Source organism: Arachis ipaensis, chromosome B4, assembly GCF_059453495.1.
Source record: "Arachis ipaensis isolate K30076 ecotype BB chromosome B4, ASM5945349v1, whole genome shotgun sequence".
Lineage (NCBI taxonomy): Eukaryota > Viridiplantae > Streptophyta > Magnoliopsida > Fabales > Fabaceae > Arachis > Arachis ipaensis.
The window spans coordinates 78,038,481-78,058,049 of NC_142439.1; the positions used below are offsets into that span (position 1 = coordinate 78,038,481).

Sequence of the window (19,569 nt, forward strand, 5' to 3'; positions counted from 1 at the left end):
GATTTCTGCACTATCTGTTATAGTTTACTCATTTTCTGTAAACCTAGGTTACTAGTTTAGTATTTAAACAACTTTTAGAGATTTATTTTGTATCTCATGACATTTTTTTGATCAAAACTTTATACTCTTTGACGGCATGAGTCTCTAAACTCCATTGTTGGGGGTGAGGAGCTCTGCTGTGTCTTGATGAATTAATGCAAGTATTTCTGTTTTCCATTCAAACATGTGTGATGATCAGTGACACTCATCACCTTCCTCAATCCATGAACGTGTGTCTGACAATCACTTCCGTTCTACATCAGATTGAATGAATATCTCTTAGATTCCCTAATCAGAATCTCCGTGGTATAAGCTAGATTGATGGCGGCATTCATGAGAATCCGGAAAGTCTAAACCTTGTCTGTGGTATTCCGAGTAGGATTCTGGGATTGGATGGCTGTGACGAACTTCAAACTCGCGAGTGTTGGGCGTAGTGACAGACGCAAAAGGATAGTAAATCCTATTCCGGTACGACTGAGAACCTGCAGATGATTAGTCGTGCGGTGACAGCGCACCTGGACCCTTTTCACTGGAAGGATGGATGGTAGCCATTGACAACGGTGATCCACCTACACACAGCTTGCCATAGAAGGACGTGCATGCATGAATCAGAGGACAGAGGAAAGCAGAGATTCTGAAGACAAAGCATCTCCAAAACTCCAACATATTATCCATTACTGCATAACAAGCAACCTTTAATCCATGCTCTCTTGTTTATTTGCAACTCAACTGATAAATATAATTGACTTCCTGACTAAGAATTTCAAGATAACCATAGATTGCTTCAAACCAACAATCTCCGTGGAATTTGACCCTTACTCACGTAAGGTATTACTTGGACGACCAAGTGCACTTGCTGGTTAGTGGTACGAGTGTGAAAAGTGTGATTCACAATTCGTGCACCACATAACCATTAATAAATCATACTTCCCTGCAATTCCTTGAGAAGACGACCCGAAGTTTAAATACTTCGGTTATCAATTTCAAAGGGGTTTGTTACTTGTGACAACCAAACATTTGTACGAAAGAATTTTCTGTTAGTTTAGAAGTTATACTTACAATGCGATTATATTTGTTAATTTCTTTACCGATAGAAAATCCGATCGTCAAAATGGCATCGTTGCCGGGGAATTGCAAACGTGTGCCATATTATTGGTTATTGTAAATATTTGCTTTTTGCTTGTTTATTTGTTTTTATTTTTTCTTTTTCATAAATTAAGATGTTATTGGTTTTTATTTAGTTATTAAAAATTTTTTCAAAAATTTTCTTCGTGTTCATATTGACCTTCATGTTGTTCTTAGTTGTTTTCTTCGTTTTGATCTAAAAATTTTAAGTTTGGTGTCATTTTATTGTTTTTCTCTTTCCTCATTTAATTCAAAAAAATCTTTTCTCTTTATTTTAATTGCATTTTCGAAATTTGCATAAAAAAATTTTCAGATTTCTTTTTTAAAATTTTTATCTTATCTTATTTTTAAATTTCAAAATTCAAATCTTTTTCAAAAATCATATCTTTTTCAAAACCTTATCTTATTTCAAAATCAAATTTCAAATTTCAATATTTAAATTTCAAATTTCAAAATTCAAAATTTCAAAATTCAAAATTTCAAATTTCAAAATTCAAAATTTAAAATTCAAAAATCAAAATTCAAATTTCAAATTTCAAATTTCAAATTTCAAATTTCAAATTTCAAAATTTAAATTTCAATAACCTTTTAATTTAAATATGTTTTTATTTTTATTTTTAATTTTTATTTGCTATTATGAGTTCTCACCCCCATCGCTTTAAGTTTGGTTCCAATATTGTTGTAAGGAATGGAAACTATAATGAAAATAGGCATCAAGGTTGGAAGAATCAAAGATGGGAGGAGCCACAAGGATTTGATCAACCCTCTTGGCAACAACCCCCTCCAATGCACTATAACCAACAACCATTCTGTGATGCATACCAAAATGATGACTATGGTGGACCCCCTTGTAGTTACCAACAAGCCCCGCCATATGCTTATGAACCATCTCCTCAACATGACTTTGGACCACCATACTCACAAGCCCCTTTCCACCATTCACCTCCATATGACCCTAACCCGTATCCACCATACCAACCACCTTATGAGCCAAATGAACCATACACAGAACCACCCCCATTCCAACACAACTACTCTCGTAACCCCCACCTCAATATACACCATCTCCTTATCATTATCAAGATGAACCACCTTCCTACCAAGAACCCTTTCTCCCAACAAATGAACCCTCCTATCAACCCCAAACCTCCATGGAGAAAGCACTTACCGATCTAAACTCTACTATACAAGCTCTCGTCGCCCAAATCGGACCACCAAATACCTTCAACAATCAACCCTCAAGCTCTAGTGCACTTCCTTTTCAACCACAGAATGATCTCTCCATCCCATCACCACCATCCATGGAAGAGCACCCACATCCATCAATCCAAGAGCAACATGATCCCAATGATGCTATTGGCATGGAACAAGAGAGAAGGGATCAACTTCGTGAATCGATACTTCATAAGGAGCTAGAGGAGGCCCTAAAGGTAAAGGTAGTAAAAACCCTTGAAGTAGAAGGAGTGGTTGAAGAATTAGTGAAGGAAGACATCAAGGAGGAGTCTGATTTTATCTTAGAGCAAGAGGAGGCCCAAAATATAGAGATAGGAGAGACCCTTGAAGATGAAATAATAGTTGAAAGGAGTTGTCATGGAAAGAAAATCATCAAGGATGAGTACGATTTTATATTAAAACTACTGGACAAAGCAGTAATTATTGAAGAGGAAGAAGTGGTTGAAGACTTGCGAGATGCTGAACCTCCATGGGGAAGTCAAGACATAGAGCCTCCTTCCAAGACGGTTACATTTGATATTGAGGAGGGTGTACAACCTCCAAGGCATGTCATGGTTAAGGACTTGGAAGAGGTCGATCAAGAGATGGAGATTCAAGAAGAAGAAGCACAGCCTCCCATGCCCTTGGTGAGCAATGAAGAAGAGATTGAATTGGAAGAAAGCTACCAAGAGGAAGAGGTTGATATTGAAGAAACTCGCAAAGAGGTGGAAGTTGTCAGAGAAGAGCACAAGGGAGTGGAGCTTGCAAGTTAATTAGAAATACCTCTCCCAAGGCCATTACCATCCAACACAACGTTCAAGTGGGTAAAATTCTTATCCTTGACCTTTACCTTCCCACTTGAATATGGGCTACTGGAGATGGATGGTCAACTTAGAGCTCTTTGTGGCATTAAGAGTAAGAGGAAGATGGTCAGTGGTAAGAATTATCCTGCAAGGTTCATTATGGTTGGAAGCTTTAAGTTTAAACGCAAAGGTTGGTGTAAAGCTCAATTGAATGGGTCTAGGAAGTTGTTTGGACGCTTCAGTGACAATTTTAAAGCTGAACCACCTGGATGGAATCATGATAATCAGCTTGAAGACGGGTGTAGAAACAAGATTTGGGATCCAGGAATATATGAGGATCAATTTTGGGAGCTCAAAGCTTATAAAGAAATCCATCAAAGCTTGAGGAATTTACTTGGTATTAATAGAGCTTATTGGAAGTCCAAGCATTGGTGGAAGTTTCAAGATGAGTTCAAGCACAAGCCACCATGAGAAGGAGCTCGCCAATGTCCAACTTAAGGACTTTAACTAAAAGTGCTAGGTGGGAGACAACCCACCATGGTATGATCGTCCCTTTTTCAGTTTTAATTCTAGTCTGTTTTGTTTGTTTTTGAGTTTTGATTGGACCTGGAATCATGCATAACATTAATATTAGCATTGTATTCTGCATACTGCATTATTATATAAAAAAAAACACGCACACCAGTGCATTAGGAAGAAAAGAAGATTGAACAGAGAGTCATGCGAAAGCGTGGCTAGAGGCGTGCCTTTGGCACAAAATTGATCCACGCGACCGCATCGCTGACACGTCCGCGTGATGTGGAAAAAATGCCTCCCACGCGTCCGCGTCACCCACGCGAACGCATGGCCCTGTGAAATCGACATGTATGGCAGTATGTTGGGCTGGAATGGGGCTGGACTCGTGCTGGATGCCCAAGCCCTCCCACGTGAACGCGTTCCCCACGCGGCCGCGTCATTTTCCAAAAATGGCCATCCACGCGATCGCGTCAACCACGCAACCGCGTCACCCAAAAATTTGGCAAAAAGTGTTTCGGAGAGAGAGTTGCGCGAACGTGAGGCTGCCCTCGCGCTAATGGCACAAATCACTCCTCGTGAACGCGTGACCCACGCGTCCACGTCACTTCATAGAAGCGCTATCCGAGCGAACGCGTAACCCACTCGCTCGCATCGCCTGCGCTGCATAACTTATCTAGATCAGCGTCAATTATCTTATCTTTTCTTTTCTAATCCTAATTTCTTCTATCTTTTCTTCCTTCTTCTTCCTTTTCTTACTTTCTTCTTCTTCATCTCTTTAACTTCTCATCCCTCTTCACTTCCATTCCATTTCATCTAATTTATTTGCATACTTTCATTAATTGCATTATTTTCATTGGTGTTAGAAATTTATTTGGGTCATTATGTTGTATATTTTGCTTGTGGATTATTAAATGAATTGTTTGACAATTATATATTACTTTTTAAAAGGTTGCTTGCATGTTCAATTTAATACTTTCAATAGCTTATTTACCATGCTTGCTATGTGTTTGTGAAAAAGCCCGTATGACATTGTGGACTATTTTTAGATTTCTTTTATTCTACTACTCTAAATGCTTGCTTTTCACAAAACCCTTTTTATATTTTATTACTTAAATATAATTGTTATTACAAACATGTTGTTAGTTTGAAAGACTTGGTAATCTAACTTGGACATTGAATGCTTGATCTATGCTACTCATGCCTTTGCCAGCATGCCAATAAATATCTTGCATTTAATTGTCATTACATGCACTTGTTATATTTCCATTGATGAACTTTTCATATGTAGTCATGACCATGTGTTAACGTCATTCTTCTTTATTGTGCATTGATTACCACCTTTCCCGCTCTCTTCCTTGCTCTAACCCTTAGCTTTAAAAGTTACTTTCTTTTTCCCTTTTCAAGATGGCCACCAAGAAGGGTAAAGAGAAAGCTACTCCCAAACCACCGGCAAGGAAAGGAACAAAAAGAGCCCCAGCTGAGGAACCACAACCCCCATCCACTTGCACATCTTAGCATGCACTGAGGACGGTGCAATCTTTAAGTGTGGGGAGTTCAATACCGACTTCCAGGGGTTAGTTACCTTCTTTTCAACACCAATACTCTTTTTTCTTTATTAGTTCATTGTTGCATATGCATGTTTGATTGCATGTTTATTTGATTTTGTGCATATTTTACTACTTAGTTGAAGTAATATTTTCTTTTTCAAGAAATTTTTATAGTATTTCAGTAATTTAAATTGAAAAATTTTTTATGTTAAAACTTGTTTTAAGTTGTATTTGGAACATGGTTTTTGAGCCAAAGAACACACAACCTGTGAGATTTTGAGCTTATTTATATGGTTACATTATTTAACCATAAATTTTTATTCTTGTGTGTTTTCTTCTCTATAATTGCAATCTTTGCTTTGTTCCATTCTATATGTCCATTATTTAGTGTATTTACATGCTTGCATATGATTGAGGCCATTATTTGTTATTAGCTCACTTATCCCAAATAAACCTACCTTTTACATCACCCTTGTTAGCCACTTTGAACTTTTTAACCCCCTTTTATTTCATAACCACATTACTAGCCTTAAGCAGAAAAACAAAATAAAAATCCCAAGTTGAATCCTTGGTTAGCTTAAGATAGATATTGTGTATAATTTAAGTGTGGGGAATTTTATGGGAACATGGGATGATATGAAAAAGTAGGGAATTAAATTGAATAAGTTATTTGAAAATTTGGGAAGCATGCTCATGTGAAATCAAAATAATTAAATTACCATGTGCATTGAAAAAAAAATATATTAAGTAATTAAATAAGGGGATACAAAAAAAAAGAGAGAGAAGAAAAATAATATTACCCCAAATGCAAAATAAAAAGAATCAATGCACATGGGACAAAGTTCAAAAATAAGTTTGATACATGAGCATGTAATACAAAAGTGGGAAAAATTTAGGTAGCTAGGTAAAGCATTTTAAAATTGTATAAAGTATCTATATGTTAGGTGATGAGCGGATAATTTATACGCTTTTTGGCATTATTTTTACATAGTTTTCAGTACGATTTGATTAGTTTTTAGTATATTTTTATTAGTTTTTAAATAAAAATCACATTTCTGGAATTTACTATGAGTTTGTGTGTTTTTCTGTTATTTCAGGTATTTTCTGGCTGAAATTGAGGGACTTGAGCAAAAATCAGATTCAGAGGTTGAAGAAGGACTGCAGATGCTATTGGATTCTGACCTCCCTGAACTCAAAGTAGATTTTCTGGAGCTACAGGAGTCCAAATGGCGCACTCTTAGTTGCGTTGGAAAGTAGACATTCAGGGCTTTCCAGCAATATATAATAGTCCATGTTTTTTTCGAGTTTAGATGATGCAAACTGGCGTTCAACGCCAGCTCTCTGCCCTATTCTAGAGTTAAACGCCAAAAATAGGTTGCAAAGCAGAGTTAAACGCCAGAAATAGGTTACAAACTGGTGTTTAACTCCAAGGAAGTCCTCTACATGTGAAAGCTTCAATGCTTAGCACAAGCACACACCAAGTGGGCCCCAAAAGTGGATTTCTGCATCATTTACTCATTTCTGTAACCCTAGTAACTAGTTTAGTATAAATAGGACCTTTTACTATTGTATTAGACATATTTGGACATCTTTGGAACATTTTTCCTTAGACTTGGAGGCTGGCCATTCGGCCATGCCTGGACCTTGTTCTTATGTATTTTCAACGGTAGAGTTTCTACACACCATAGATTAAGGTGTGGAGCTCTGCTGTTCCTCATGAATTAATGCAAAGTACTATTATTTTTCTATTCAATCCAAGGCTATTTCTTCCCCAAGATATTCATTCGCACACAAGAACATGATGAATGTGATGATTATGTGACGCTCATCATCATTCTCACTTATGAATGTGTGCCTGACAACCACTTCCATTCTACACGCAAACATGCTTGAATGTGTATCTCTTAGCCTTCTGATTCACGATCAGAGTCTTCGTGGTATAGGCTAGAACTATTGGCGGCCATTCTTGAGATCCGGAAAGTCTAAACCTTGTCTGTGGTATTCCAAGTAGGATCTGGGAAGGGATGGCTGTGACGAGCTTCAAACTCACGAGTGCTGGGCGTAGTGACAGACGCAAAAGGATTACTGAATCCTATTCCAGTATGATCAAGAACCGACAGATGATTAGCCGTGCGGTGACAGCGCATCTTGGACCATTTTCACTGAGAGGACAGGAAGTAGCCATTGACAACGGTGATACCCTACATAAAGCTTGCCATGGAAAGGAGTAGGAATAATTGGATGAAGATAGTAGGAAAGCAGAGGTTCAGGAGGAACAAAAGCATCTCTATACGCTTATCTAAAATTCTCACTAAGGAATTACTTAAGTATCTCTATCCTATTTTATATTTTAATTATATTTTAATTATCAATTCACCATAACCATTTGAATCCGCCTGACTGAGATTTACAAAGTGACCATAGCTTGCTTCAAGCAGACAGTCTCCGTGGGATCGACCTTTACTCACGTAAGGTTTATTACTTGGACGACCCAGTGCACTTGCTGGTTAGTTGTGCGAAGTTGTGACAAAGAACTAAGATTATGAACGTGCCTATTAAGTTTTCAGCGCCGTTACCAAGGAATGAACGATCACGATTTCTGTGCACCAAGTTTTTGGCACCGTTGTCAGGGATTGTTCGAGTTTGGACAACTGACGGTTCATCTTGTTGCTCAGATTAGGTAATTTTATTTTAATTTTAAGCTTTTTATTTTTATTCTTTTTGAAAAAAAAATAAATAAATAAATTATTCTATGGCTTCAGAATTTTTAAGAATGAATTCTAGAGTTTCACGATGATCTGTTGAATTCTGGCTGGCTGTGAAGCCATGTCTAATCCTTTGGACCGAGATTTCAACTTATCATCACAAGAGTCCGTGGACTCTCATCTAATCAGCTGTTATATGCCTGATTTGTATCTGCTGAAGCTTGGCTGGCCATTGGCCATGTCTAGTGTTTTAGACCGGAGCTTTCACTAAAAGCTTGGCTGGCTAGTGAACCATGTCTAATTCCTGGACCGGAGCTTTAGACTAACATTGAATGATTCCTGGAATTCTCATTAAAAATTTTAAAATCCTTAATTTTCTTTTTCCAAATAATTTTTGAAAAATAAAAAAATTTAATAAAATCATAAAAAAAAAACCAAAAATTTGATGTTTTTTGTTTGAGTCATGTGTCAAATTTTAAGTTTGGTGTCAATTGCATGTTTTTAAAATTTATGCATTTTTCGAAAACTCATGCATATGTTCTTCATGATCTTCAAGTTGTTCTTGACAAGTCTTCTTGTTTGATCTTCATATTTTCTTGTTTTGTATATCTTCTTGTTTTTCAAATGCATTTTCAATTTGTTAGTGTCTATACATGAAAAATTTTTAAGTTTGGTGTCTTGCATGTTTTTCTTTTCTTAAAAATTTTCGAAAATAAATTCTTGATGTTCATCTTGACATTCAAAGTGTTCTTGGTGTTCATTTTGACATTCATAGTGTTCTTGCATGCATCATTTGTTTTGATCCAAAAATTTTCATGCATTGAGTCTTTTTGATGTTTTTCTCTTTCTTCATTAAAAATTCAAAAATCAAAAAATATCTTTGCCTTGTTCTCTCATAAATTTTCGAAAATTTGGTTTGATTTAGTCAAAAGTTTTTAAATTTAATTGTTTCCTATGAGTGAAATCAAATTTTCAATTTAAAAATTCTATCTTTTTCAAATCTTTTTCAAAAATCAAATCTTTTTCATTTTTCTTTCATAATTTTCGAAAATTTCAAATTGATTTTCAAAAATTTTTTCCTATTTTGTTTCATAATTTCAAAATCTTTACTAATAATTAATGTGATTGATTCAAAAATTTTAAGTTTGTTACTTGCCTAGTAAGAAAGGTTCAATCTTTAAATTTTAAAATCATATCTTTTTGTTTCTTGTTAGTCAAGTAATCAACTTTAATTTTCAAAATCAAATCTTTTTAAATTTCTTTTTCAAATCTTTTTCAAAATAAATGTCAATCACATCTTTTTCAAAATCAATTTCAAAATCTTTTCTAACCTCTTATCTTTTTAAATTTGATTTTCAAATCTTTTTCAAACTAATCCTATCTTTTTGTTTCAATCATATCCTTTTCAAAACTACCTAACTAATTCTCTATTTAAATTTTCGAAAATCACGTTCCTCTTTTTTAAAATTCCTTTTTTTCATAATTAATTAACTATTTGTTTTAAATTTTAATTTGATTTAGTTTTATTTTCCTTTCTTAATTTTCGAATTTTAACTTTAATTTTAAATTAAAAACAAAAATATTTTTCTTTTCTTTTCAATTATTTTCGAAAATTCTTCTCTCTCACCTCCTTCTAATTATTTATTTATTTACTAACACTTCTCTTCATCTTAGAATTCGAACCCACTCTTCCCCTCTGTGTTTAGATTCTTATCTTTTCCTTCTTCTATTCTTCTCTCCTTATACTTACATAAGGAATCTCTATACTGTGACATAGAGGATTCCATATTTTCTTTTGTGTTCTCTTCTTTTTCATATGAGCAGGAACAAGGATAAGAACATTCTTGTTGAAGCTGATCCTGAACCTGAAAGGACTCTGAAGAGGAAGCTAAGGGAAGCTAAAGCACAACTCTCTGGAGAAAATTTGACAGAAATTTTTTAAAAAGAATGAGACATGGCCGAAAATAATAACAATGCAAGGAAGATGCTTGGTGAGTTTACTGCTCCAAATTCCAATTTACATGGAAGGAGCATCTCAATCCCTGCCATTGGAGCAAACAATTTTGAGCTAAAGCCTCAATTAGTTTCTCTGATACAACAGAACTGCAAGTTTCATGGACTTCCATCAGAAGATCCTTTTCAGTTCTTAACTAAAGTCTTGCAGATCTGTGATACTGTTAAGACCAATGGGGTTGACTCCGAGGTCTACAGGCTTATGCTTTTCCCATTTGCTGTAAGAGATAGAGCTAGAATATGGTTGGACTCTCAACCTAAAGATAGTCTGAACTCTTGGGATAAGCTGGTCACGGCTTTCTTAGCCAAGTTCTTTCCTCCTCAAAAGCTTAGCAAGCTTAGAGTGGATGTTCAAACCTTCAAACAGAAAGAAGGTGAATCCCTCTATGAAGCTTGGGAGAGATATAAGCAATTGACCAAAAAGTGTCCTTCTGACATGCTTTCAGAATGGACCATCCTGGATATATTTTATGATAGTTTGTCTGAATTATCAAAGATGTTATTGGACCATTCTGCAGGTGGATCCATTCACCTAAAGAAAACGCCTGCAGAAGCGCAGGAACTCATTGACATGGTGATGACAAGTCATCCTAGCCTATTTTAGCTAGTCTTTTTCTTTAGTTTTCATTAGAATTATGCACTTTCTTGAGCTACAAGCAAGCTAATTGAGTAGATTTTCATGTTTCCCTTGATTGAACCAACCATATATGAATTTATGCCATTTCATGAGGTTTTATGCTATATTTGTTGCATATTATGAAAGAATGAATATCTCATGATTTTGAGCATAGCTTTGATAAGTTTGGTTGATTAATGATAGGTGAAGAAAGCTTGGAGAAAGGTTGAAGCAAAGAGGAATGGCTAGAAGTGAAGAGAGGACAATGGAATAAGTGAAATTGAACCAGGAGGCATGAAGTTAGCCCTAACGTTAGCCCCCTAACTTGGAGGCTAACGTTAGGCATGAAGATTACTCCCTGGGCTCCCCACGTTTGAGCCAACGGTAGCCCCCTAACTTGGAGGCTAACGTTGGCAAGAGAAACTTCTTCCCTGGGCACCAACGTTTGCGCCAACGTTAGACCCCTAACTTGGAGGCTAACGTTGGCGCCACTAGCATATAAGCAAGGCCAACGTTAGGGTCAAAGTTAGACCCCTAACGTTGGCACCAACGTGCATACCAGTAAATTTTGCTTACTGCTATGAAAAGTTGGAGCCAAAGTTAGACCCCTAACTTTGGCTCAAACTTTAGGTCCAACTATGGCTAACTTCAAAACCGGTTCAATTGGTTCACTTTGGTTCTTCTTCAAACTTCAAGAGCAATCAACCAAGGCCTCTTTCAACCCAATTCCACCAAGAACAAAGGCCCAACTCAAGGCTTGAAGATCATTTTGGAAAGTGTATAAATAGGATAGAATTCAAGTTATTCGGGGAGCTTTCCTTTTAGAATTTTCATAATAGTTTTCGGAGAGCTTTTGACTTGAGTGAACTTTAATTTCTTGTTTTCATTGCTTTCAATTTCATCTTACATTTGTCTTGGATCTTGGATTGGAGAATTGAAGAAATTCTGTTTCAATCTCAATCTTGGATCTCTCTGTTTCTTTACTGTTAATTGAATTTAATTTCCGGTTCATTGCTCTTCATCTATTCTCTTTGCAATTTACAATTCTCTTGCAATTGTTCTTGTTGGATCTAGGAAGGCATTGAGATCTAGACTTGGCTTTCTAGTCTCTGGGTCCTGAGATCTAAATTTCCCATTTCAATTCCCTGTTTACTGCTTTCTATGTTCATTGACTTTTCTGCTTCATATCCGGTTCAATCCCAATTCCCTTTCCCTCTTCTGTTTGATGCAATTTAATTTTTCCTTGTTTAATTTCTGCAAATCCACATCCCAATCCCCTTTACATTTCAAGCAATTTACATTCCTTGCACTTTAAGATTCTGCAATTTACATTTCTTGCACTTTAAGTTTCTGCCATTTAATTTCTTGTTCTTTAAGTTTCAGCAATTTATTTCTTATTCTCTTTACTTCAATGCAATTTAATTCTGCAAGTCACAAAACCATCAACCAAATCATGATTCGCTTGACTAAATCAACCACTAAACTAAAATTGCTCAATCCTTCAATCCCTGTGGGATCGACCTCACTCCCGTGAGTTTTTATTACTTGATACGACCCGGTACACTTGCCGGTTAGTTTCGGGTGTTTTGGGAGAGATTTATATTTCCTCCAAAATATCTCATCATGTTTTTGGCGCCGTTGCCGGGGATTGATTAGATTGACAATGATTAAGTGAGGTGGTAATCTAGATCAAGCACTTTTTCTTTAATTTTGCTTAACCCACTAACTGTTTGAATTTTTGCTTAAGTTAACTAAAACTTCATTCTAGCAGTAGATTGAAGTGTCACTGGTTTGTGTGCTCTTATGTTCTGCTTGTATGTCAGGTACAAGAAGAGCCATACCCAATTTTCATGAACAAGACGAAAGAACTCTCAGGAGGTTAAGAAGAGCTGAAAGAGGGAAAAGTATTATTGGAGAAGAGGAATCAGACGAAGAATTCCACGAGATGGAAGGAGATACATCTAATCCAGAAGGAGGAGTCAATAATCAACCACAACAGCGGAGAGTATTGGCTTTCTATACCTTTGCAAATGCTAGACATTGTGGAAGCAGCATTCTCACCCCTAATGTCAATGCAAATAACTTTGAACTGAAGCCACAACTCATCACATTGGTCCAGAACAATTGCTCATTTGGGGGAGGACCATTGGAGGATCCAAATCAACATCTATCTACCTTCTTAAGGATCTGTGACACTGTCAAATCTAATGGCGTGAATCCTGAAACCTACAAGCTTCTGCTGTTCCCGTTCTCATTAAGGGATAAGGCTGCACAATGGCTTGAAACTTTTCCCCAAGGAAGTATCACTAGTTGGGATGACTTGGTGACTAAATTTCTAGCCAAATTCTATCCACCCCAAAGAGTCATCAGGCTGAAAACCGAGGTGCAGACATTCACACAATTAGATGCCGAATCCTTGTATGAAGCATGGAAGAGGTACAAAGCCTTAATCAGAAAGTGTCCTCCAGAGATGTTCAATGAATGGGACGTGCTGCAAAATTTCTATGAAGGCCTGACATTGAAATCTCAGGAGGCATTAGATCATTCTGCTGGAGGTTCACTACAACTGATGAAAACTGCTGAGGAAGCTCAGAATCTTGTGGACATGGTAGCCAACAATCAATATTTCTTTGCTCATCAAAGAAACCACCAACCATCACAAAGGAGAGGAGTAATGGAGCTAGAGGGAGTAGATTCAATCCTAGCTCAAAACAAGATGATACAGCAGCAAATTCAACAACAATTTGAGCAAATGGCCAAGAAAATTGATAGTCTCCAAGTTGCAGCAGTTAACACCAGCCAACCATCAACCACATGGGGACAGAGTGAAGAAACTCAAGAAGAACAACAACAAGAGCAAGTACAGTATATGCACAACCAAGGACCAAATGAAGTGTATGGTGATACATACAATCCATCCTGGAAGAATCACCCAAACCTCAGATGGGGAGAAAACCATACCCAAAACCAACAACCATGGCAGAGGAACTCAAACCAACACAACCCAAGAAGCAACCAAAATCACAACCAGCAGCAGACTAACCAAAACCCCTACAGAAAGCCTCAAAACAACTACCCCAACCTCAACCAATACCAATCTAATAACCAACCCACCAACCAAAATGCCTACCATCCACCACCCACATCTCATAACCCACCTCAAATATCACCTGAAGCCCAAAGAATCACTCACTTGGAGGCCATGATAGACAAAATGTTGAAACACCAAGAAATGGTAGCCAAGAATCAGGAAGCCTCTATGAAGAGCTTAGAGAGACAGATGGGACAACTCTCCAAGCAAGTATCTATTGAGAGACCTTCAAACTCACTGTCCAGTGACACAATCCCAAATCCCAAGGAGGAATGCAAGGTAATACAATTGAGGAGTGGGAGAACATTGATAAGCAACAATGACACTACAAAGAAGCAAGCAGAGAACATCAAAGAACCAACGGAGGATGAGAAGCAAACAAAGGCAGATGAGGCTGAGAAGCAAGTTGTGATGCCAAACAAAGGCATTGAGAAACTCAAAGAGAAAGATGACAAGCCACATAGCTCAAAGGAAGTAGCTCAGGGGCAGCAGCAAATAGGAAAAAGCATCACACCTCCACTGCCTTACCATCAGAGGTTCAACAAAGAGGTTAAAGACCAGCATTTTCACAAATTCCTTGAGATTTTTAAGAAGCTGGAAATCAATATTCCCTTGGCTGAAGCACTTGAACAGATGCCTCTATATTCCAAGTTTCTGAAGGATCTTATCAACAAGAAAAGAAGCTGGGATGAGAAAGAAACCATAATGATTGCTGAGGAATGCAGGGCCTTGATTCAAAAGGGGCTTCCTCCCAAGCTTGAGGACCCAGGGAGCTTCCTGTTGCCTTGCACCATTGGGGAATTGACCATCACTAAAGCAATGTGCGATCTCGGAGCGAGTATTAACTTAATACCATCCTCCTTGGTGAAAAAGCTGCATATAGAGGAGGTCAAACCAGTACAAATGTCTCTGGAGCTGGTAGACAAGTCAATGGTATACCCCAGAGGTGTAATTGAAAATCTTTTGGTCAAGGTGGACAGTTTTATATACCCTGCTGATTTTGTGGTTCTAGAATCAAACAATGATGATGGTGACTCTGTTATACTGGGAAGGCCATTCTTGGCCACTGCTAGAGCTATTATAGACGTAGAGGAAGGAGAATTAACTCTAAGGATGCATGACCAGAGCATCACTCTGAAGGTGTTGCCAGAAGCACAATTTAGCAAGGAAGAGAAAGACTATATGAAAAATGACCAGGAAAGTCACAGCAACATCCCAATGCTAAAGATTGTGCAGACTGATGAAAAAGCCCAAGTGGGTAGTAGAGTATTAGCCACTGAAAAGAGAGGCCCCCAAGGAAAGCCTATGGCCAGAAAAGAAAGATCAACAAAAGGAAAGATGAAACGCAGAAACAAAGCAAAAAGGGGCTGGAAGAATAGAAAGATTCCAACAGAGGGACTTTCTAAAGGTGACAAAGTGCAACTGATATATCAACAGTTGGGGGCAAATCAACAAACCGAGGATTACTACACTGTCAGCAACATACTATCATTAGAGCATGCTGAAATTGAACACCAGAAAACAAAGAAGAGGATCACGGTCAGGGGAGACAAATTGAGGCCCTACAAGCACCAACCACCATAAAAGAAAGCCTCAATGTCAAGCTAGTGACAATAAAAGAGCGCTCCATGGGAGGCAACCCATGCTTTAAGATTCATGTCATTTTACATTCAATAAATTATGATCACTTGATGCATGAATTCTTTTCTCTTTTCATGAACATGTCCATTTATTGCATGCACTATTTTGAAACATATACTAAGTTCGGTACATCTTCAAGCACACTTAATCAATATTACAAAGGATTTTGTTTCACATGCTTAAAATGTTTTGATAGAGCATATGGCCGAACACTAAGTTTGGTGTCCACATAGCTTCATGAAAATTTGAAACTCATGCATCAATAATCATACATTTGTTATTTTCCAAAACCTTATAAATAGAAAATTTTTTTATATTCGATAATGAAGGAATTAATTGTGATGTACCCTTTGACAAGAAACAAGTTTGGTGTTCATCAAACCTTGATGCACCAATTCAAGGATGCAATTAATCCTTCATGAAAAAAAAAAAAAGAAAAAAAAGAAGAAAGTGTAATGGAAACAATCCTTATGAACATTTAACGTTTGAACTTCACTAATTGGAGGAAGAAACTCATTTTCTTTATACATTACCAAACATTAAGTTTGGTGTCCTCCAAAGAAAGTGTCACGGTTCAAATGAGACAAGGATTGATGGTTCACAAAGTTTTAATAAAAAAAACACACCCTTGCTACGGTTGGATAAGACTAATGCATGTTGTCTTGTTGTGGTGATTAGGTAGTCAAAGAATCTTCAAAGAAAAAGACAAGACAAAGGAAAGCATAGCATAAGGACAAAATCCCATCACATGCTTCAAGAAAGAAATCTGCCACTCCTTGAGAATGATCACGGCAAAGGAAAAGGAAGGAGCAAATTTTGTCTTCATTCATCCATACATGCACACCCTTGATTCCCATAGTGTCTAATTGCATCCTAGCCCTTCATTGCTCATTTAAAAGCATACCACCTTCAAGCCATGCACATAACCGAATCACTCCTCAACATAACAAGCCTTGTGCAACCTTTCTTCTACTTTAAACTCCAACCACTTAAACTCCTCTTCATAACTTCTTGTCATAGCAAGTCCGGACCTCATCTCTTCTTCCTCCAAACACACATCAAATTCTCCAACATTCTTCACATCCCCTCTCAACCAACCAAGTGATCATGGCATCCTCCTCAAGAACCAAACGACGAAAAGGAAAAGATCCAATAGTAGAGGAAGAAACACATGAGTATGACCAATGGAGGTTCAAGTCTTGGTCTCATCAAATGCAAATTCAATGGATGAACGAGAAAAGAATCTATCCTGAAATTCCATTCATGTTACCGGATGATGGATGTCAAGAAATAAAGAACAAAATCCGGAAGAGGAGATGGGAGGAACTTACATCACCAGCCACCCGAGTTAATACCAATATCATAAGAGAGTTCTATGAAAATGTCCCAAGGATTGACATGCGTGAACCCCCAACGTACAAGAGCTATGTGCGTGGGGTGGAAGTAGACTTTAGCCCGGATGCAATAAAGAAAGTCTTGAAACTAAAGTCAGTCCGCTTTGATGAACCGGGATACCAACAAAGATTGACTGAGGATCAAGATTATGAGGAGATTGCGAGAGACATTTGTTTTGAGAACTCAGAATGGGAAGGAGACAACAAGAACAGATACAAGTTCCTGAAGAGATGTAACCTCATTCCGGAAGCAAAAGGATGGTATGAGTTGATGAAGAGGTCAATTCTGGGGACAGTGAACACCTCAGAAGTTAACAGGGAGAGAGCCTTAATGCTACATTGTATCATGGTGGGTGGAGAGATAAGAGTTCATGAAATCCTTGCAAGAGACATTCAAAAGATAGCTGAAAAGAATTCGGCCGGATCTTGGTTGTACTATCCGAGCACCATTTGGAAGTTGTGTGCAAAGGCTAAAGTTCCATTGGAAGAGGAGAATCCAATGTGGTTAAGCCAAGGCATGCCCATAACCATTGAACGAATGATGATGCCCCTTGAAGCACATCAAGGCCGAAGACCACATGGAGGAAGGGAAAGAGAAGAGCCAATGGAAGAAGATGAGCCACACATAGAAGAAGAGCCACAAGAGGAGGAGGAGCAGCCACACTTTTTCCCACATGGCAATATGGATATGACTCAAATGCAAGAAGCAATAGGGAGGTTGTCTCAACAGTACACGAGAATCCAAGAGAGGCAAGAGGAATATCATTCTCTGTACATGCAAAACCAACAAGCACAAGAAGAAAGAGAGCTAAGAATAATAAACAAACAAAATGAATTCGAGTCAAGATTTCTTGCGATGCAAGAAGAACATGCCTTTCAATCTCATGAATCTTTTGGGAAGTTGGAACAAATGCAAGCTGAAAGTTTGAAGGCTTTCAAGGAGTTCACAACACTCCAAGAAGCAAGGTATGAAGTGCAAGCCGATTATAATGTCAATAGCCAAATCAAACTAAACTATATCGGAGAACATATGCACAACATGGATCCGGCATTCCCAACTTTTGATGAATTCTTCAAAATGAGAAGTGAGGTAGAAGTGAACAGGGCTATGAGACTTGAAGATGAGGCTATGAATAAGGCTGGCTTTTGGCAAGATCAACAACCACCAAACAAGGATGATGGGAACACTAGCAGCCAAGTGTATGAAAGGAGAAAGAAAAGGCATGACAAATGAAAGGTGGACTTGCTCCTTATTCATCACTACAAATTCAATCTGTTCTAAATTGCCTTTGCATTTCTAAGTAGTCCGTTTTAATTAAAAATCTTTGCATTATGTTTGTTTCTTTCAAAATAAGTAGGCTAGTTTTTGTGTTTGCTTGTGTGTTCATTTTCACTTGACAAGAAGTATGTATTGTCCCCTGCATCTTTAAATTCAATAAAAGAACAGTTTGAATGTGAAGTGAAATGGTCTCTGTTAGATAGAAGTGGAATAAAAGTAACTGGTGGTATGTGTGTGATTGTATAATAGCTCACTTTTAGTGAATAAAGAGCTAGGATATCTCCTTCTAAGTAAAGAGTGGCTTACTGTCTAGGAATCTCAATTGAATTAAATTCCTTGGTTAGAAAGAAAAACAAAAAGAAGGAAAGAACAAAGAGAGCCAAAAAGTGGCAAAACAAAAGAAAAACAAAAAGAAACAAAGCTGGACACCAATAGCTTGAACCTTAAAATATATGCCTGTGATGTCTTTGTACTAGGATCTGCTTGGATTAGTAAGCTCTTAGGAGTGCCTCAACACTTGGTGACTTGGGTTAACTAACCCGGGATCATCAGCTGAAAGTCCACTATCAAGAGCAACCTAACTACAAGGCATTTAGTAGCCCAAAGAGGTGCTGGGCATCAATGTTTTAAGAAGGAATGTGAGCCAAGTGTCTATGGTGAATAATGTGTCAAGTATAAAGAAAAGAAAATGAACTTGCTACACATGACACTCAAATAAAGCTTTTGAATAAAGTAATAGCCAAGGATAAAGGAATAAGGAGAGGTCATAGCAGTATGTCACTTGAAGCTTGAAGGAGACTTTCTAGGCCTAGGAGTCAATAAGAAGTGAGTATTTGCATATCCACATAAAACCCCATGAACTATCAATAATACTCTGCTAGCATGAACTTCCTCTTCCATTTCATTCTTTCTTCTTAATAATTCATTTCTTGCTTGGGGACAAGCAAGCTTTAAGTTTGGTGTTGTGATGACAAGTCATCCTAGCCTATTTTAGCTAGTCTTTTTCTTTAGTTTTCATTAGAATTATGCACTTTCTTGAGCTACAAGCAAGCTAATTGAGTAGATTTTCATGTTTCCCTTGATTGAACCAACCATATATGAATTTATGCCATTTCATGAGGTTTTATGCTATATTTGTTGCATATTATGAAAGAATGAATATCTCATGATTTTGAGCAAAGCTTTGATAAGTTTGGTTGATTAATGATAGGTGAAGAAAGCTTGGAGAAAGGTTGAAGCAAAGAGGAATGGCTAGAAGTGAAGAGAGGACAATGGAATAAGTGAAATTGAACCAGGAGTCATGAAGTTAGCCCTAACGTTAGCCCCCTAACTTGGAGGCTAACGTTAGGCATGAAGATTACTCCCTGGGCTCCCCACGTTTGAGCCAACGTTAGCCCCCTAACTTGGAGGCTAACGTTGGCAAGAGAAACTTCTTCCCTGGGCACCAACGTTTGTGCCAACGTTAGACCCCTAACTTGGGGGCTAATGTTGGCACATGAACATTCAAGGAAGAGGCATGAAGTTATCCCCAACGTTAGCCCCCTAACTTGGAGGCTAACGTTGGAACTTGAGAGTTTTTCCCCTGGGC

The 19,569-nt window shown here is 37.6% G+C and overlaps 1 non-coding gene across 1 annotated transcript; it reads right to left on the reverse strand.

Moving 5' to 3' along the window:
- Positions 1-10,294: 10,294 nt before the first annotated feature.
- Positions 10,295-10,402, reverse strand: LOC148568037 (small nucleolar RNA R71). The gene has a single exon (XR_015882997.1). It is a non-coding gene; the product is annotated as a small nucleolar RNA R71 (small nucleolar RNA).
- Between the last annotated feature and the right edge of the window lie 9,167 nt (positions 10,403-19,569).